Source organism: Cynocephalus volans, chromosome X (genome assembly GCF_027409185.1).
Source record: "Cynocephalus volans isolate mCynVol1 chromosome X, mCynVol1.pri, whole genome shotgun sequence".
NCBI classification, from domain to species: Eukaryota; Metazoa; Chordata; class Mammalia; order Dermoptera; family Cynocephalidae; genus Cynocephalus; species Cynocephalus volans.
The window spans coordinates 131273447-131290175 of record NC_084478.1 but is presented as its reverse complement, the minus strand read 5'-3'; the positions used below and the strand labels follow the sequence as shown (position 1 = coordinate 131290175).

The window sequence follows — 16729 nt, the reverse complement described above, 5'->3', positions numbered from 1 at the left end:
AAACAAAATACACGTTTTGCTGAGATTACAAAAGTGGCAGAGAGCATAAGAGAACAAAGAATTTTAAGAGATGGATGGGTGAAAACGTCAGTATTGAACAGAAGAAAGGACACGTCCCCTGAGATAGGCAGAAAATCATAAGAACTACAGCTACAATTTTCCAGTTCAGAGTTAAGTCTTACATTTGTCAGACAGACCAACCCAGAACATACAGCTACTCATAAAAAAAAGAGGGCCAAGGACAAAATCTAGGAGAATGCCAGCACTTAACAATGAAAGCTAGAGTCTACTCAGGATCTGATCATTCAGGGCAAATGTTTAATTTGTATGGTTCTGGATCTAGTCCCTTAATACCTAATTGGCTACATGCCCCAGGAATGCTAACTAATAACCTTTACAAACCACAATTAGAAAAGAAAGTATGTAGCAATCAAGTCATGTATCATATTTTGGAAACAGAACAAGAATGGGAATCATGAGACCTGCCACCTTCCCTCTCTGGGTTTACTTCCTGTAAAAGTGAAGGGGCTGGCCTCAGTTGTTTCTATGACTCCTCCAGTTGGAACAGTCTATGCTTCTTTGACTCCTGGTTTACCTCCACTTTACTTGTAGCTATATCACTGCTCTCCTACATTAATAAAAATGTACACAAGCTGACCATATTCTTTGTGTGGGTGTTTAGTAATATTTGTTTTTAAATCATTACACAACATAAACATTTTTTGTGGCCCTTTACCAATTTATCCCTAACCCCCTGCCCCCTTTCCTACCTCTGGTGTCTTCAGTTCCATTCTCTCCTTTTAATAGTTGAAGGAATTATTGTGATTGTTGTCTTTTTTTTTTTTTTTTTTTGCCTTTTTTAAAAATTGAAACATAGTTGATTATACATATCTGTGGGTACAGAGTTGAATGTCAATACCTGTGTGCAATACATGATGCTCAAATCAGGATAATTAGTATATTCAACATTATACAATGTAATTGATTTACCAATTCCTTCCTCATACCCCTTCCCCCTTTCCCACCTCTGGTGACCTCAGTTCAGTTGTCTCCTTTTGAAAGTTCAATGAATTATTGTGATTGCTGTATCTTTCTTTCTTTTTTAGCTCCGACTTATGAAGACATGTGGTATTTTTCTTTCTGTGCCTGGCTTATTTCTCTTAACATAATTTTTTCCAAGCTCATCCATGTTGCTGCGAATGGCAGAATTTCATTCTTTTTTATGGCTGAGTAGTATTCCATTGTGTATATAACCACATTTATCCAGTCATCTGTTGATGGACATTTAGGTTGGTTCCAACTATTGGCTATTCTAAATAGAGCTATGATAAACATGGGAGTGCAGGTATGCCTTCAACATGATGATTTCCATTCCTGTGGGTACACACCAAGTAGTAGGATTGCTGGATCATATGACAGTTCTATCTGCAGTTGTTTGAGGAATCTCCATACTGTTTTCCATAATGGCTGCACCAATTTACAGTCCCACCAACAGTGTAGGAGGTTCCCTTTTCTCTGAATCCTGGCCAGCATTTGTTGTTCTCTCTGACCATATTCTTTTTAAGACCATGAGAAAAGGAGAAAATCCACCAAACCTGGACAATCACAAAATATGGTAAAAGAAAGAGAGTCAAAGGGGGAAATGTGATTGACTTCTTGTTATTAATGTCAGTGCTCAGCTGTACAACAGTAAGGCTGTGCCCCTTTGAGATCAAATCAATGACTCAAAAGGGAAAAACTCAAACCACCTTTGTCTCCTTGTCAAATCAAGAAGTACACCCTAACCCTGCTAACTTTTGAGGAAATAGTGAATATTGTTGTCTCTTCACAACTTCCCTCCCACTTGTCATTAAGTGTTAAGAATATCTTAATATATGTAAAATAAGAAGTATTTAACTACTGTTCTCAACTCACCAACTATTCTTCCCAAACCTCCAAAGCTTCATGGGGTTGGGGTTAGAATTAGAGTACGGACAGTGTGCCCTGTGCATTTTCTTCCATACTGCCAGCTAGGTACAATTTACCAGTGTAATGCCTTTGTTCCTCACTTGAATTCTGAAGTTATAAAATACTTTTAGTGGGGGATTGTGAATAAAGATCATGCTGTCCTTTCTACAAAAAGATGGTACAACTGATCTATGAATAAACCATGTCCTTTCAGTTCTTTTTCCGAGGTTGAGGATGGGATTATTCAGAATCACCTATAACCTCTCAACTCTTGTGACCAAACAGCTTTCCTGTAGGCCCAGGTGACCAGTGATAGAGGTAAACTCAGTGGCCAAGAAATTAACTATTTCCTTTACATCAGACCCAGGACCATGAGCTTCTCATGCCTGGTGTCTTTATCAACTACTTTCACTAAACTGACTGTGTCATCTGGTCCACCACCTAGGCAATATGCAGACCTAGGCTGACTCCCAAAACCTTAGTATTGAACACCACAGGCAGAGAGTCCCGCTTGGGGAACTACTTAAGTTTGAGTTTTCTGCTTCAATGTATGGAGCTGATTCCGTCCCCTGAGCAGGGTTTGGGGGACAACATACTGCCTTCTGCTTCTTGTACCAGGGCAGGTAGAGGCAGGCCACAATTTTAGAAGATAGGGATTGCTCAGCTGCCAGCTTTTTCAGCAGATGGTATCACCACCATGAGATAATAGCATGCAGTCCCACAGGGGGCTGGGCACAGAGAAGAAGCAACTGAAAGGGAAAATTAGATCAACAAAAATGGTAGGGAGGTTGCTGCCCCAGTTGAAAATGTTCATGCTTCAACATGAAAGGCTCCTGACTGCACTAGCTGTAAAGATGCATTTCTTCCCCATTCTCATTTGTGTCTCAAAATGCCTTACTAGCTTCCTAGGTGTATTTTATTTCTGCTCTTTCTCAAATAGCACTTCCTTTATGACTGTTAACTGGAAAAGGTTTGGGCTATCTTAACGCTCAGATCTCCCACTTCCTGGGCCTCACCTAAGCACACCTGCTTGGCGTACAGGTCCCATGGTCAGAATCCCTCAGGAATGAGGCTGTGCCTGCCTCCAATGCTTCTGCTGTCAACCCGTTGCTTTGATTATTTAACCAAGAGCTACTGCCACTATATGGTTTGAGTCTGTTAAAAATCAAGGTGATAAATTTTGCTTTTGATTATTCTTTTGTTGTTTTCAACATCCTTTCCATGTAGTAAGAGCCACTTACATATGAATAAGACAAGCAGCCATCTGTTTTACAAACCATTAGACTGAAAAAGTGTCAACTGAAGCATGATCTACTGATTTACCAACTGTTGGGCCCTGGCTAATTGACAGAAATTAGTTGTATTACTGGACATACATGCCCTTACTTCATTAGTTGTGAGGGGTAGTAGGAAATTGTAAAATAACATTGGTGAAAAAGACCATGGCCTTGGGCAGAAGGGGAGCTTACCGCCTGGATGCAGTGTACATGGACTGTCCTATTGCCCTCAGTTCCGGGATAAATCTTGCTACTTGAGACTGAATCCCTCCCCTAGCAGAAACTGGCAGTCTTCAATACTTGGCAGTTGAGTTGCTTTTACAAGTAGGACTTCACGGGAGGCTTGCCTTTGGGGAGAAAGGGGAAAGGCTGTGTATTAGTTTGTTTCTATTGTTTATAACAAAATACCTGGAACAGGGTGATTTATAAAGAAAACGAAATTTATTCCTTACAGTTTTGGAGGCTGGGATGTCCAAAGTCCAAGGAACACATCTGATGGTGGTAATAATGAGCCAGAAGTCTCACATTACAAGATGGTGGAAGCAGAGAGAGCAGAGAGCATTTTCAGAAGAAAAATGCAACGGTGCTAAGAAGAGTAATACAAAAGAAAAAGATTATCAAGAGGAGAGGGAAAAGGCCCTGAAGGCATTGCAGAAGTCTCTGGGAACAACCCTTCCATTTCAGGCCCAAAGGCCTAGGGAGACAACATGGTCTTGGGGAACAGACCTGAGGTGCCCTCCACAGGCTCACTGCCCAGGACCACCTCAGGAAGCTGCTTCCAGCACCAGCACCCCAGCTGCTTTGGCTGCTCCAGCCATTGCTAAACTGGCCCCAGGTGTGGCTGGACCCACAGCTTTGGAAGATATAAGCTGGAAGTCTTGACAGTGTCCACGTGGTGTTAAGTCTTCAAGCTGGCAGAATGCCAGAGCTGTGGAGGCTTGGGAGCCTCCACCTTGATTTCAAAGGACATATGGAAAAGTCTGAGGGCCCAGGAAGAGACCTGTCATGGGCAGAACCACCACATACAGCCTTCCCTAGAGCAATGCTGAACGGAAACAAGGGGTCAGAACTGCAGCAGAAAAACGCCAAGAGCGCTATGCCTATTGGAGCCATGACAGCGGGACCACCATGGAGACCCCAGACCTGTGGAGCTACCAGAATGGAACACCAGCCTGGGAGAGCTGAAGTGTGGCCTGAGACCAGGAAAGCCATAGGAGCAGAGCTGCCCAAGGACTTGGGGACCCAACCCCCACACAAGCATGCAGAGGACATCAAACATGGAGTCAAGGTGTATGATTCGCCAGCTTTGAGATTCAATGCCTGCCCTGCTGGGTTTCAGACTTACTTAGGACTTGTTACACCTTTCTTTTGGCCTATTCCCTCCTTTTGGAATGGGAATATATATCCTATGCTTGTCCCACCATTATATCTTGGAAGTAGATATCTTGTTTTGATTTCAGAGATGAGACTTTGAACTTTGGACTTCTGAGTTGAAACAAGTTAAGACTTTGGGGATGAAATGACGTATTTGTATGTGAAAAGGACATGAGTTTTGGGGGGCTGGGGCAGAATGCAGTGGATTGAATTATGTCCCCCTAAAACTCACTGAAGCTTGAATTGTGTCCCCAAGTTTTATATATTAGAAACTCGGCCCCCACTGTGACTGTTAAGAGGGCGGAAAATCCTATTATGGTAATTGAAAGGTGGAGCCTTGAAGAAGTGATTAGATTGTAGGACCATGCAGTAGTGAATGGATTAAAACTGGTAGTCAGGGGCATGGTTCTGAAGGCTTTAAAAGAAGAGAGAGAAGAGTCTGTCTGTCTCTCTGCTCGCTCTGCTTCCACCATCTTGTAATGTAAGACCCCTGGTTCACTGTTGCCACCACCAGATGGACTTCGGACTTCTCAGACTCAGAAACTGTAAGCAATAAATTTCGGGTTTTTTTTTATAAATTACCCAGTTCCAAGTATTTTGTTATAAGCAACAGAAACGGACTAATACAGACTGTAAACACAAAGAAGAGGAAACTAAATAAAGAATAAAGCTCTCCTGCAACCAGAAGGTGCTCTTATCCCTGGATTCATAAACACTCCTTTTTTATTCAATTGGGTTTCAAAGCTTTTTATACTTAGTGTTTATCTGGCAGTAGATAAAGCCGAAGCAAACAGGCATCTAGCTATCCAACTGAATAGTGGGGCCCAGGAGGGCATGACGTAGACAAAACTCGTATGTATGAAATAGGCACAGTTTGTTCTCATTATGGCCCAATACCTCCTTCGCCACTTTCCTCACCTTCTAGCCCACCTCCCTGAGCCCCAGTATCTCCTGCTGACATCTGTCTGAGCAGGGTCATTCCCCGTCCCACCTCTTAATCGAAGCTGGGGTTCCTATTTCTTAGCACTGAGCACTACTCCAGACCTTTTTCATACTCAAATCAAAAGGTATCATTCTAATCCCTCAGGATCCAACTTTGTAATGGAATATCCTAATAAGTGACAAATCTGCATTCTTAAGAGAAGAATTTCTTCCTCTGGAATTTCCTAGCCCAAACAGGTGATTCTAATGGTGGAAAGTTCAGACATGAACTTTAAATATGAACATTAAACCTTTGCAAGAAATACTTTGGGGTACTTGGGACGGTAGTTTAAGAACTCCTTAAAACATTACTTCCTGCAACAGTTGTCCCTGTTCTTTTGTGTGGGACTTGCTCTAGAATCACACGGAAGCTCCTGGGCAAGAACCATATGTACGTACAGAAGTCCACTGGCCACTTCTGTCCTGGGAGGTTCCCAGTTAGTGAGAGAAATGATCTGAGAATACTTCAGGCAGTCAGAGATGCTGCTTTCTGGTTTCAGAACTCTATAATGCTTGTTTGGAAATTACTGTCTACTTCTTGCCTCTCTCCTTTTTTTCACCAGAAGAAACATTAAGAACTGGATAAGAAAAACATGGAAATAACTGCCAGTCATTTGACCAAATGTGATTTAATTGCACATGAATTACTTTGTTATACTATCACGAAGTCAGCTTACAGAACTTAATCTGAAAATAAAATGGGGATCAATTCTTAAGTAAAAAATGTACTTTAATGAACTATTGATAGATGCAATGATACGTTGAATCTCAAAGACATGCTGAGCGAGAGAAACCTGTTTCAAAATTACCTATGGTATGATTCCATTTATATGACATTCTCAAAAAGACAAAACTACAGTTGCCAGGGTTAGGGCGTGGAGGGAAGATATAACTACAAAGGGGCAGCATGACAGAGTTTTAAAGATGAAGAAACAATTCTGTACCCTGGTTGTGGTGGTGATTACAGGAATCTATATATGTGTTAGCATTCGTAGAACTGTATACTAATATAGTCGATTTTTCTACATAATTTGAAAAATAAAATTAAGAAAAAAAGGAACATGTGCTTTTCCAATTTTTTAGTCCTCTGCAAATCAAGTTTACCCTCTAAAAAATCAAGTAGTAAGTTCAAGATACTCCAGGTCTGAAGAACAGGCATGAAATGGGCTTTGAAGAAAAAGTTATAAAAACCCTCAGAACTCCTCCTAAGGAAGGTATCAACTTGAAGAAGATACAACATATGTATGCCAAGGCCTAACAATGGAATGGGGTTTGCAGCCAATAACCCACAGTCTCTCACTCCCCTCCTAGTTTCTCTTGTGGTCAGAGCCAGCTGACTGACTGGGTGATGGCTCTTCACTATACAGTTAACAGGGCCACGTAGGCCTAATATCTTAAACTCATGAAGAATGATCAAACCAGCAATTCCTATTTAGGAAGGGCTGGGGACAGATTAAGATACCCTATTTTGATTTCCTAGTGCTGCCCTCTGGTATGAAGATGTATATAGCAAAGGCTTGTTTTTTTTCATTAAAGTGATTTTAAATTAAATTTGGTTACTGAGCATTTACAGAAGGTGAACAATACTTCTTTGGATTACCAGAGGCCCTAAGGTGCTGCATATCCAGGCTTGGGGAGTCACTGTTCCTTGTAACCATCTATTTTGGTAGCCAGATGGCCAGTTAGTTTCATGCCTATACAATGAGCCAGATTCCTTCCTCCAGTTTCTGGCAAAATGTTCATGGCCCAAATTTTTCATCTTTATCGTTTTTCAATTAAACTTTTTATTTTGAGATAACTGTCGATTCACATGCAACTGCCAGAAATAATACAGTAAGATACCCCTTTACCCAGTTTCCCTCAGTGCTAACATCTTGTAAAACTGTACTATAATATCACAACCAGGACATTGGTACAACCCATCGATCTTGTCCAGATTTCCCATGTTTTACCTGTAATCATTTGTTTGTGTTAATTTGTCCATTTATTTAGTTCTATGATATTTTATCACATGTGTAGGTTCATGTATCCACCAACACAATACAGAACTGTACTATCACCACAAAGATCCTTCCTGCTGCTACTCTTTGTATTCACACCCACCTCTTATCTGCCCATTCCCTATCCCCTGGAACCCACTAATCTGTTTCCCATCTCTATTTTTGTCATTTCAAGAGTGTCACATAAATAATCATACTGTACATAACCTTTTAAAATTGTGTAGCATTCCATAGCATGGATGAATTAGTTTGTTTAATCACTAATCTGTTGAAGAACACTAGCCATGTCTGAGTTATACAGTTTCTCTGCATCCTTACCAGCATTTTGTGTTGCCACTATTTTTTTATTTTAGCCAATCTGATAGGTATGTAGTGATATCTCACTGTGGTTTTAATTTGCATTTCTCTGATGGCTAATGATGCTGAGCATCTTTTCATGTGTTGCTTGCCATCTGTATATCCTGTTTGGTAAAATATCTATTCATATCTTTTGCCCACTTTCTAATTAGATGAGTTTTGAGAGTTCTTTATGTATTCTAGATATGAGTCCTTTGTCGGATATGTGGTTTGCAAATATCTTCTCCCAGTCTGCAGCTTGCCTTTTCATCCTCTTAATAGAACCTTTCACAGAGGAAAGATTTTTAATTTTGATGAAGTGCAACTTAATGGATTTTTCCTTTTATGGATCATGCTTACGGTGCCAAGCCTAAGAATTCTTTGCTGCTCCCTAGATCATGAAGATTTTCTCCTGTGTTCTTTTTTTTTTCCTAGAAGTTTTATAGTTTTACGCCTTACATTTAAGTCTGTGATCCATTTTGAGTTACTTTTTGTTTATTCACTTAATTTTTGTTTAAAGTGGGATGTCTAGGTAAAAGTAGCTATATATAGTAAGCCTTTACTTTGGGAAGAGTGATTCCTCCCAATTTATTCTTTACCAAAACCATTTTAGCTACTCTAGGTCCTTTGTCTTTCCATATAAATTTTAGAATAAACTTATCTATGTCTACAAAAATCCTTGCCAGGATTTTGAGAGATTTCATTAGACTACAGATCATTTTGGAGAGAACTGACATCTTTACTATGTTGAGTCTTCCAATCTGTGAACACAGTAAGTCTCTCCAATTATTAAGGTCTTCTTTGAGTTCTTTCATCAGTGTTTTGTCACTTTCAGCATACAGATCCTTGCATTTTCAAAGTTTTTACCTAAGTATTTCATTTTCTTTGGAGCAATTACAAATGGTATTGTGTTTTTTATTTAGACTTCCACATTGTTAGTATGTAGAAATGTGATTGATTTTTGTGTTAATTTTGTATCATATGACCTTTATGAATTCAAATATTAGTTCTAGGAGTTTTTTGGTTTTTTTTTTTTTTCTTTTAAAAGATGCCTTCGGATTTCCTATGTAGACAATTAAGTCTTCTGCAAATAGAGACAGTTTCACTTGATCCTTTCCAATCTGTATGCCTTTTACTTCTTTTTCTTGCCTTGTTGTGCTGGAAGTTTTTTTTCCTCTTTCTTGTACTGGAAGTTCTAGCCAGTACAATGTTGAATAGAAGTGGTGAGAACAGACACACTTGCATAGTGCTGATTTTAAAGGGAAAGAATTCAGTCTTTCACCATTAAATATAATGTCAGCTGTAGGTTTTTATAGATGCTCTTCAGGAGGTTAAGGAAGTTCCTCCCTATTCCTAGTGTACTAAGAGTTTACGTCACGAATAAATGTTGAATTTTGGCAAATGCTTTGTCTGTGTTAACTAACGTGGTTACATGATTTTTCTTCTTTAGTTTGTTGACATGGTGAATTGTATCAGTTGATTTTAAAATACTGAACCAGCCTTGCATGCACAGAATAAATCCCACTTTGTCATGGACTATAATTCTTTTATACATTGTTGGATTCACTTTGCTAATATTTTTTTGAAGATTTTCATGTCTAAGTTCATGAAAGAAATTGATCTGTAGTTTTGTTTTCTATTGTCTTTGTCTGAATTGGTATCCTTCTGGGACTCTGATTATATGAATGTTGGATCCTTTGTTATTTTCCATAGGTCCCTGAAGCCCTATTCATTTGTTTTCAATCTTTTTTCTCTCTCTTATCCAGATTGGGTACGTTCTCCTGATCTATCTTCAAGTTCACTGATTCTGTCCTCCGCGTCTCCACTGTATTAATTCTAAATTGCTGGATATTATATTTTTCAGTTCTATACTTTCCATTGGGTTCTTTTTTAAAACGTGAACAGGTGTTTTAATCAGGTACAAAATGCATGAATTTGGAGGAAGAAGAGACCAAGAAAGGCTTCCTTGAGGAAGTAGCACCAGAAGGAGACTTTAAGTAAAGAGGCACAGATTGGCCCTTCCTGGGAATGCTCTGAGCATCTTCTTCTTCTTCTTTTTTTTTTTTTTTAAAAGATGACCGGTAAGGGGATCTTAACCCTTGACTTGGTGTTGTCAGCACCATGCTCAGCCAGTGAGCGAACCGGCCATCCGTATATGGGATCCGAACCCGGGGCCTTGGTGTTATCAGCACCACACTCTCCCGAGTGAGCCACGGGCCGGCCCTCTGAGCATCTTCTTATGTCATCCTCACAACAACCCAACAAAGATTATAGCAATGATTATACCCATTTTACAGATGAGGAAACTGAAGCTCAGTAAGGTAATGTCCTTTACCCAAGGTCCCACAGCTAGGAAGTAAAGGAGTTGGGACTTGAATCCAGGTCTTCCTGACTTTCATGGCCAAAGCCCATGCTTGCTCTCACCAGCATCTGGAAGCCCAGCTCAAATACCCCTGCCAAAAGAAAGTCCTCTCAAACACCCCCAGAATGTGGCTACTCACTCCTCAGGACCCCCATGTCACTCCACCCAAGGATCATACCTACCCCCTCCTGCCATGGGTTCTAGTCAAGTATGTCTATGAAGGATGTCGTCACGGGATCACCTACACCTACACCTGGCACAGGGCTTTGAAGGCTGGTAGCCACCCACAGATGTCTTCTGAGGGACTTTAATTCAATTAAACCTGAGTTCTCACAAATGCCTTTGCAGAGGGCTGTTGTGAGGACTCCATGAATAGATGCTGACAGACTGGCTCAGTGCTTGGCACACAGTGAGCACTCACTAAAAGGGAAGGATGCAGTTGGGCTGTTTATTGTTATTTGTATTTGACTAGCCTCACTTCGTGGATTTGAAGTAATTCCTGCCCCCAGAGAGAGGCATATCAGAGACTGCCACACAGCCACATGCTCAAAACCAGGTTTCCCAGCTCTTGACTCCCCAGGAAGTGCTCCTTCCCCTCAGAAAACTATCCACTCAGGCAAGGTTGAGGTCTGTGTCCTTTGACAATATAAAATTCCTTATTGGTTAAATCATTCAACTGCAGCTCCATTACAGAACCACACAACTGTTTCCAGTCTCATCCTGCTCTTGCCCTTCTCCATGTTCCTAATCAGAGACTGGATGCGCCAAATGTCACACAGCTTGTAGTGTATTTGGTTCTTTTTTATAACTTCTATTTCTTTCACGAGATTTTCTAGTTTTCATTTGTTTCAACAGACTTTGCAATTAAAGTATTTTTGCAATAGCTACATTAAAACCCTTGTCAGATAATTCTAACATTTGATTAGTATCAGCTGATTATCTCAGGGCATTTTGGTTTTTTTTCTTTTTTTTTTTTGGTGTGTGTGTGTGTGTGTGGTATTCTGGATGTGTTGACTATTAAGTTAGAAGACTGATTCTTATTTAAATCTTTTATCTTAACAGGCAGTCACCATTTAGGTTTAGCACACAGGTCCTGGCCTACTTTTGTAGACTGTGATTCCAATGACAATTTACTTTTCAGAGCCTCTGTGGTGCTATTTTGGTCTGCTTGATTAATGTGGTGCTGATGGGTCCCTGCTGGTAGTGCCTGAAGAAGCAGAAGAGTCTGCCCAGGCCAGGTTTCCTGATGCCTCTAGGTGGGGGAAAACGAATATTCTGTGGGAACAAAGAATCTTCTTTGCTTCTGCTTATCCTGGTGGGACCACCCTGCCAGTGCTGCCTGCACTCCTGGCCTCTTTCAGGGGGAGAGGGGACCCTCAAGACCATCAGGACAAAGAGGCTTCCCAGGCCAGGCTACTTGTGGTGGTGGCATTTCCCTTTGATAGTGCCCTTGGTTGTATAGTATCTTTTGGTGGGACAGGGGAGTCTCTGGCCTGGTGGGAAAGGTGAGCACTTCTCCTGGCTGCTTACTGTCAGTGAGGCTCCCTGCTAGATCCCCTTTGCTGGAGTTGTCATGCTCACCTGGTGGTGTTGGCAGGACTCCCACTCAATCCAGAGAAGGAAGAAACCTATCTAATTCACCTTCTGTTGCTAGGTTGGGGATTGGGAAATGCTGGGCTTGGGTCACCTTCTTCTGTTGGTTTGGGAGTTACATGGTGCCCTGCTACTATGGGGTTCCTCCAGTCCTGGGATGCCTAACCATTCTGCCCTCTCCTTTATAGCTTTGAGAATTTTCCTCTAGATGCCTCCTGAATTATTTCCAGGGTTCATAGTTATACTTAGCTTGGAGGAGCAGGGAGAAATGAGTCTACACCACCTTGATCACACTGGAAGTGGAGGACCAGCTTTGCATTGGTTTCTGCTGCTGCTTCTCCTAGGAATGACTCAGGCTTTCATGTATCACTCTCTCAGGTAAAGAAAAGCTCAAGAGGCTTTGCTTTGGCTAATATATCAAGGCCCCAGTTTGTGCATGTCTGTGTGTATGAGAAGAAAGGCTGGCAGAGATCAGCTCTGAAATAACAACTGTATTGCAGTGGACAAACACTCTGATAGTATACTGAGTTAGCTGTGGATTTGTTTTGCCTATAAGATACTCCTATACCACTATACTCACAGAATCATCATATATTGAGGAGTCAGAACAATAAAATTTTGATATTTTCAGACAGGATGGAGGCAGAAAATAAGATTTTAAAACATTCTCTTCTCTTTGTATAAAACCTTAGGATATCAGTATATGGCATACTCTGTGCAGCATTCGTCTTCAAGGAAAATAAGATGCCACTGGAGAAGACTGCCTGTGGCAGGCTGAATAATGGTCCCCAAAAGATGCCCACACCCTAACACCTGGGATCTGTGAATATGCTACCTTACATGGTAAAAGGGACTCTGCAATTGTGATTAGGTTAAAGAGCTTGAAATGAAAAGATTACCCTGGACTATCCAAGGATTCCTAATCTGATTATAGAGTCTGTATAAGACAGAGGCAGAAGGGACAGAGTCAGAGAAGGTGATGTGACTATGGAAGCAGAGGTCAGAGAGTCAGGGAGAGATCTGAAGATGCCACACTGCTGGCTTTGAAGATGGAGGAAGGAGCCATGAGCTAAGGAATGTGGGCAGCATCTAGATGCTGGAAAATGGCTGATTTTGGACTTCTGATTTCTAGAACTGTATGATAATAAATTTGTGTTGTTTTAAACCACTAAGTTGGTGGTGTTTTGTTATAGGAGCCATCGGAAATTGGTATACTGACAGAGGGCAAGTGACAAGATCAGGGGTTGGAGGTCAGAGGGTGCTGTAAAGTAACAGGAGCATGACTGCTGTGCCAGGACACACTAAAACATGAGACCCTAGTCTAGAAACGTGAAGCCTGGGAGGAGACTGGCTCAATGTCTAGACTACTGCTGTCCAATTGAAATTCTGTGATGATGAAAAGGTTCCACATCTTCACTCTCCAGTATAGTAGCCACCAGCCACATGTGACTACTGAGCACTTGAAATGTGGCTACTGCAACTGAGGGACTAAATTTTTAATTTTATTCATTCTCAATTAACTTATATTCACCTTTAAAAAGCTGCACGTAGGTAGTGGCTACTTTACTGGACAGAGCAAGTCTCCATCACTAAAAAGAGTGTGGATAAGGTGAATAAAAAAGTATTCATTAAATTCTTCAGTGCTAAACAACTAGATTACCAAAAACAGCCTATGCCAACTTAAGGTAAAGAAATACCAACATTTTCTGGAGGTCAGATTTCTCATAACCTCTGCTATAATATAACCACAAATCTGGAAAAGAAAAAACGATGTAAGCAGCAGGTAAAATTGCTATCATAAAACCCATGAACTTTACTTCATAGGAGATGCATTACGTGGGTCCTTGGTCAAACATTAGAAGAACCGAGAATACACTGATCTCAGAACTTCTTCAAAAGCACAGCAATCTGGCAGCCACTTATTAGGAAAAGACATATTCCTACATGCCTCAGAGGTCCAGGGCAAAAGCAGATGGTTATAATGGCCACCTTGAGTCACAAAGCAAAGTTATATTATGCTCTGAATCACCTTCTTAAGAAGGCAGAGCAGTGAATAACTAAATCTTTAAAAAAAACAAACAAAGCCTTAACAAGGAAACAGGCAAATATAAAACAAAACAAAAAGATACCATTCAACTTTCACATAAAACCCCTTCTTTTAGGGTTCCAGCCACTATGCCATATCATCCACTCCAGCTCCTTGTCACTATTACTTATGCACCAGGATTGATATGCACCAAGGTTGACCCCACTTCAAGTCCTCTCTCACCATCACCATCAATACTCTTCTCCCTCTTATCCCTCTGCCTTATCCGCCATCCAAATCTGGATCAATTCAATCATCCAACACCACTGTTTCTATTTCCAGGCTGCTGAGCCCTGGTAGAGGAAATAACACAATGATATAGGCAGGAACATCTTGAAAAGCACAGTTGCTGTGGAATATAATGTAGCAGTTAAATATGCAAGATATTTATGTGTGCCAACATGGAAAAATATTCAAGACACATTAAATAAAAAAACAAGTAATATCACACCCCCTTACTATGGCTACAATAAAAAAAGATAGATACTAACAAGTGTTAGAGAAGATGTGGAGAAATTGGAACCTTCATATGCTGCTGGTGGGAATGTAAAATGGTTCAGTCACTGAACAAGTCTGATAGTTCCTCAAAATGCTAAATAGTTACCATGTGACCCAGCAATTCCACCCCTAGGTATATACTCAAGAGACATGAAAATATATGCCCACACAAAATATGAACATTAATTCTCATAGCAGCATTAATCATAACAGCCAAAAAGTAGAAACAATGCACCAACTGATGAACAGATAAACAAAATGTGGTATATACATACAGTGGAATATTATTCAGCAATAAAATGAATGAAGTTCTGATTAATGCTACAACATGAATAAACCACCAGTCACAAAATACCATGTAGTATATGCTTCTATTTATATGAAATTCCAAAATAGGGAACTCTATAGAGACAAGAAGTGGATTACTGATTGCTTAGGGGTAGGGTGGGGTGGGGTGGGAGATAAGGGGGTAATAGCTAAAGGATGCAGGGTTTCTTTAGAGAGTGATGATAATGTTCTAAAAACTGACTACAGTGATGGTTATCCTAAAAATCACTGAATTGTATACTTTACATGTGTGGATGTGGTATGTGAATTATAGCTCAAATAAAGCTGTTTTTTTAAAGCAAATGATAGAATAACACATGTACTATGAGCTCATTTATATAAAAATCCAAACTACATATGTATGCAATATAAACATTTGTGAATGTATGCAAATATACGGAACGTGATTTGGAAGGATACTCATCCATCTGTTAGCATTGGTTACTTCTGGGGAGGGAAGTGGGATTGCCTTCTGTAACATCACACTTTCCGTCTCTCCTTACCAGTCCGGTTGTTCCTCCAAGTTGTTTTGTGGGCACTCCTTCCTCCTCATCCCTTTAGAATCCACATTTTACTCTTCAGGCTCTACTTGAAGTGATCATACAGTCACATACTTCCCATGGCTTCAACAACCTCCATCCATATCCTGACTCATTCATTCAGCAGATATCCACTGAGTACCTACCAGGCACTCCACGAGATGCTGGACACCCAGGAGGAATGAGGCAAACAAGGTTGTCATTTTCATGGAGCTTACATTCTAGTGGTGGGGAAGATACATAATAAACAAGCAAACTTATAAATGAAACATACTTTTAGATAATGGTAAGTGGTAGGGAAAAAATGAAACAGGGTAATGTGATGAGACGTGGACCAGAATAGAAGGCCACTTAGTTGGGATGTTCAGGAAAAACCTCTATGAGGAGCTGACAATGGAGCTGAGATCTGGACGAGGACAAAGATGGTGGGAGAAGAATATTTAAAGCAGAGGGCAAAGACCCAGACAAGGGAACCAATTACAGCTCAGCAAACAAGGAGTGTAGTATGGAATAAGATCAGAGATTTTGGCAAAAGCTTATTGGGCCAAAGTAAAGAGTTTAGACCTTATACAAAGTGAAACAAAGCCCTTGAAGGGTTTTGAAGTAGGGAGAATGATATGACCAAATTTTACATATTTAAAAGTTGGCTCTGGTTGTTGTGCGGGGAATGGACTATAGCAGCAGGAAGACCAGGGAGGAGACAGCTGCAGTGACCTAGGAGAGATGACAGTGGAGGACAAGGAGATGGAGAAAAGTAGAGTGATATGGAATATGTTTATTGGAGATAGGGCTGGCAGGATTTGCTGACGGATTGTATGTAGGGAATGAGAGAGAGAGAGAAATCAAAGGTGACTCCCAGGTTTTTGGCTCAAGCAACTAGATAGATGGTGGGTGCCATTCCCTGAGAATGGAAGACAAAGGAAGAAGCAGGTGAGGGTGGGGACTGCTTCAAGAACTGAGGTTTTGTTTGTTTGTTTTTGGGTTTTTTTGGGCAGCTGACCGATCTGGGGATCTGAACCCTTGACCATGGTGTTATAACACCACACTCTAACCAACTGAGCTAATCAGCCAGCCCAAGAACTGAGTTTTGGACATGTTCAGTTTGAGATGTGTATCAGTCATCTAACTGGGGATCCTAAGTAAATGGCTGGTTATAGAAGTCTGAACCTCAGTGAGAAGCCAGGGCTATGGATAGAAGTTTACAAATTTAAAGTCAGCAGCGTAAAGACAGTATGGGAATAGATGACCTAAGACGAAAGTGCAGAATGAAAAGAGAAGGGGGCCTGATGTGGAGTTTTTGTGTCTCCCATGTTTGTATCTCCAGTCTAACCTCTTTCCCCCACAATTTCCAAACATTCATATCAAATTGCCTTACCTAAATCCAACATGTCCCAAAATGACTCCATGAA

At 40.8% G+C, this 16729-nt stretch overlaps 1 long non-coding RNA gene across 3 annotated transcripts in view; it reads right to left on the bottom strand.

The window, feature by feature from the left end:
• Positions 1 to 901: 901 nt before the first annotated feature.
• The window catches only part of LOC134367431 (uncharacterized), a 45652-nt gene continuing 29824 nt past the window's right edge, over positions 902 to 16729 (bottom strand). For all 3 annotated transcript variants that reach the window (XR_010022410.1, XR_010022413.1, XR_010022411.1), the window contains 3 exons: positions 3677 to 3810; positions 3417 to 3571; positions 902 to 1595 (listed from right to left, as the gene is read on the bottom strand). This is a non-coding gene — a long non-coding RNA (uncharacterized LOC134367431). The remainder of the gene's footprint in view (positions 1596 to 3416; positions 3572 to 3676; positions 3811 to 16729) is intronic.